Source organism: Aphelocoma coerulescens, chromosome 2 (assembly GCF_041296385.1).
Source record: "Aphelocoma coerulescens isolate FSJ_1873_10779 chromosome 2, UR_Acoe_1.0, whole genome shotgun sequence".
NCBI classification, from domain to species: domain Eukaryota; kingdom Metazoa; phylum Chordata; class Aves; order Passeriformes; family Corvidae; genus Aphelocoma; species Aphelocoma coerulescens.
In genome coordinates this window covers 167,590,871-167,595,322 of record NC_091015.1, presented here as the reverse complement: position 1 = coordinate 167,595,322, position 4,452 = coordinate 167,590,871, and the positions used below count along the sequence as shown (strand labels likewise).

The following is a 4,452-nucleotide window of genomic DNA, read 5'->3' as shown; positions in this document are numbered from 1 at the left end:
TGGTGAGGATGTGAGACCACTGGAATTACAAAAGAACAGGGGGCGTCTCAGTCTTTGATGCAGGACAACTTTATTGAGGCAAAAGAATGAAAAGACAGGAGAAAGAAGAGAAAGGGATCCAGTGTGAGGAGCAAGTAGGGCAACCACGAGGCAAGGTGGAGCTGTTGCCAGAGCAGCAAGTTGGTGGTGTAAAGGGTGGTGCTGAGGGTCCTTAGCAGATGTAGCCACCCCTTCTGCCATAGCAGCTCAGGCCTCCCAGCCCATAGCCAAATCCACGGCCGTAGCCAAGGCCATAGCCAAAGCCACCAAAGCCTCCAGAGATGGGCTGTCCCTGCACACTGAGTTCAGTGCCCACGGCAGCCGAGGAGGTGGATCCGACGGCGGTGTTCTGGGGGAAGGAGGTCATGATGGGTCCTGGCAGGGTGACCAGCACAGAGGAAGGCTGGATGACCACATGGGAGTCCTGGCATTGCAGGGCACAGGGCTCGTTGCAGCTGTTGGCCAGCGGGGTGGGTCCGCAGGGTTGGCAGCGGTTGTAGCAGGCCATGGGTGTGGTGTGGAGGGTCCCTGGAAGAGAGAGGGGAGTGAGGCAGGGCAGGGGTGTGGGGGTGTGAGGGTGGTGATGCAGGAGGGTGAGGGAATGTGGAGGCTGTTGTGGAGCTGTGGGGAGGTGTGAGGGCTGCTGAGGCTGGGGCTGAGCGTGCTGGATGAGAGGGGCCCGGGTGCAGACTCAAGAGGGTGAGGGTCTTGAGGCTCACCTTGTTTTCAGCAGGAGCAGAAGGAGAAGGTGTGAGGAGAAGTGTGTGAGGGAGGGAGGCACTGAGACAGCTTTTATGCTGGTTGTGGAGGGGCGGGACAGCCTTGGGTCCTGCCCTGGGGTATTTTGGAGGAGCATCTCTTGGCTGGCTTGGCCTTGCAAGTCATGAGCTGGGGAGTGCTTTCCTTCCTGCAATCCTGATATTCTGTGCTCTTCCCTTGAGGCTATGTCCATCTGACCTTGGTGGCAGAACCTCTTAATCCAGGGAATAGGTGACCATTATCTTGTTTATGACACTAGCACATGTGGAAGACTCAGCCAAATCTTAGGAGAATTGGGGTGTTGTCAGTGAGGTCCTACCATGGCATATTGACAACAGGTCTCGTTTGAATTCTCTCCTGCCTGGAAGAGCTCCCAGCTCTCTCAGCTTCTCCTCATTTTGAGGATACCCCAGTCCCATCAGTGCCATGGTCTCCGTGTCGTGTTCTTGGTCAATCGTTTCCATATCCTTGTTCCGGTGTGGGGCCCCACCAGTGGTGGGGAGCAGGACAGTGTACTCCCTCAACCTTTCTAAAGCACTGGCACATGGGTTTGAAGGGTGGATTAACAAATGGATGGGGAATTGTGCTCCTCATGTGTCTTGCTCTCCTTTATCCTTCACCATTTTTCCTTTCCATGGGTCTGTCACTGTCCAGCACTGGGACTCCACAGTGTGTCCTTGCTGGTCCCAGCTGAGACAAGTGCTACGGAATGAACCAACACAAGACTTTGGGGAGCATGGGAAGCCTTGCTAAATCTCAGGGATTGCTTTCCCATCTCCAACAGGAAAGGCTAGGAATACAGACAGGCTCTGAGTGTTGGCAGCATGGTGGGGAGGGAAAGAACACCACGGAAAGGGCAGTTCCTCACAAGCAGTGCTCCTGTAAAGCCAGACCAGCCAGACAGTGATGTGATGGTTCAGGACCCCTCTTCACAATGCTCCTGAAAACCAGAAGCCACAATGCCATGGAGTGACCTCAGTGATGACACCCTATGCCCCTAAAGCTTTGGTCACATCTTCAGCCCACCATGACATACGCCGTCAACACCTGCCTTTAAATTCTAAGACATTTAAAATCTCCCTCCAAGGTCAGATGGACATGGCCTCAAAAGAAGGACATGGAGTTGCAGAATTCCACAAAGCAACGCCCACACCATGGCAGAGGAGGGAAGAGGACCATGCTGACCAACCATTAGTAATTACTGGGTTTTGCTAGCAAGAAGAGATTATTCAGACTAAAAGGATATGAGATATGAAACCTTATGGCTTGAATGTGGAATAAACAAATTGACATGACAGACCAACCTGAGAAAAAAGGGATCAAGCTGAGTTGGTTCTTTGTATAATGGATTTCTTAATGAGGACAAGGAATACGCTTTAAATGGCAGAATACGATGTTGTGTAAAGATGAGAAACCTGAATGGACCGTGGCACCAGAAGAAGTTCAACCAGCCCAGCCTCTACTTTTCCAGATCCTCTCTCTTGATCCCATTTAGGACATGAGCATGAGCATGGGCACAAGGGCATGAGCTCCCTTTCATCCATAGGAGCACTCCTACATGCTATAACATTTCCAAGCAATTGCAGAGTGACCTCCCCAGGATATCAACAGCTCCCTCCACATTCCTGGGTGCAACACAATGATTGATGGACATGCAGTGGCACAGAACAGAGTCCCAGTCTTCAAAAGGCACCCACAAACCACAGCACACCAGTGCCACAAAATTACCTCCATGATGATATCGCAACTCTGCTGTGCTCTGGTTGTTTATTCATCCTGACCTGTCACATATTGAACATTCAAATCGTCCCAAATACCAACCCATGAAAGCTGCCGCCAAGGTCAGACGGACATGGCCTCAGGAGCCAGTCATGACATTGCAGAATTCTGTGAAGGAAAACACTCCCCAGCTCATGACTCACCAACTAGGCCAGCCAAGAGCTGCTGCCTGCAAAATGCCCCAAGGCCACCGGACAAGGCTGTCCCGCCCCTCCAGGACCAGCATAAAAGCTGGCCCAGCACCTCTCTCCCTCACACATTTCTTCTGACACCTTCTCCTCCTGCTCCTGCGTACAACCAGGTGAGCATCAACACCCTGACCCTCCTGCTCCTGCACCCTGGCTCTTCTCTTCCAGCATGCTCAACCCCAGCCTCAGCAGCCCTCACGCCTCCCCACAGCCCCACAACAGCCTCCACACTCCCTCACCCTCCTGCATCACCGCCCCTCACACCCCCACACCCCTGCCCTGCCTCACTCCCCTCTCTCTTCCAGGGACCCTCCACACCACACCCATGGCCTGCTACGACCTCTGCCGACCCTGCGGACCCACCCCGCTGGCCAACAGCTGCAACGAGCCCTGTGCCCTGCAATGCCAGGACTCCCGTGTTGTCATCCAGCCTTCCCCTGTGCTGGTCACCCTGCCAGGACCCATCATGACCTCCTTCCCCCAGAACACCGCCGTTGGATCCACCTCCTCGGCTGCCGTGGGCACTGAACTCAGTGTGCAGGGACAGCCCATCTCTGGAGGCTTTGGTGGCTTTGGCTATGGCTTTGGCTATGGCCGTGGATTTGGCTATGGGCTGGGTGGCCTGGGCTGCTATGGCAGAAGGGGTGGCTACATCTGCTAAGGACCCTTGGCACCACCCCTGACACCAACCACCCACTCCCTGGAACACATCTCAGGCATTGAGGACGATTCTCTGGGCCAAGGCTCTCAAACGGGCTCAGCACTTCCAGCTCCTGCTCTCAGGCCACCAAGCAAGGCAGCAGCCAAGGGGCCAGCCTGAGCTGCCTGCAATCATGGCCCATCTCCCGTCTTCCTTTTCTTCCACTGGCTGCTCTGCGCCGTCCCTTTGGCTCTGTCCAGTCCCCTCTGCTGCAAACCCCTTCTCCCAAGCCAGACACCATTGGGCACCTCTGCTGGGCTGTTCCCAGTGTGGGGCAGGAAGGCTGTGATGCTCTGGCCAAACCTACTGCAAGCAAAGGACCTCGGCTGATGGTTGCCCTGATTGCACTTCAGCCCAGTTACCTTCCACTGACTGCTCCTGCTTTTTCACTATTTTGTCGCAATAAAGTTTTTCTTGCATGACAACTTCAGATGTCTGTTATCTGAATGGAGGTCGTAATGAAGTTGGTGTGAAACTTGTTTCCCTTTTAGTGCCCCATAGGAGAGCAGGAATTCAGAGTCCAAGTGTCTCCGGGAGAAGTTTAGGTTGGATATTAAGGAATATTCCTTCATGGTGAGGGTTGTCATTCCTGTCACAGACTGCAGAGTGGAGTGGAGGTTGGAGTCATCATCCCTGCAGGGATTTAATATCCCTGTAGATGTGTCACTTGGGGACATGGGTTAGTGGTGGTCTTGGTAGTGTTGAGGGAAAGGTTAAACTTTGTATTTTAAATTTAGATCTTTTTCAAGAAAAAGGCTTCAAAGATCTGGTTGTTTAGTCGTGGATTTCATAGTCCTGCCTTAACAGCTGGACTCACTTTCAAGGGTCTTTTCCTGCTGAACTGATTCCAGGAATGTGGGTGGCACCTGTGCAAGGGAGCAGAGGCCAAATGAGAGTGGCAGCAGGGGAGGGCTGAGCCAGGTCTTTGGTGTCTTGAGTCGTGGCAAGTGCCAGGGCTGTGACCACTTCTGTTAGAGAATCTCCCTG

General features: G+C 53.5%; 1 pseudogene; it reads left to right on the top strand.

Moving 5' to 3' along the window:
* Nucleotides 1-2,753: 2,753 nt before the first annotated feature.
* LOC138105522 (feather beta keratin-like) lies at nucleotides 2,754-3,859 on the top strand (annotated as a pseudogene).
* The last annotated feature ends 593 nt before the right edge of the window (nucleotides 3,860-4,452 follow it).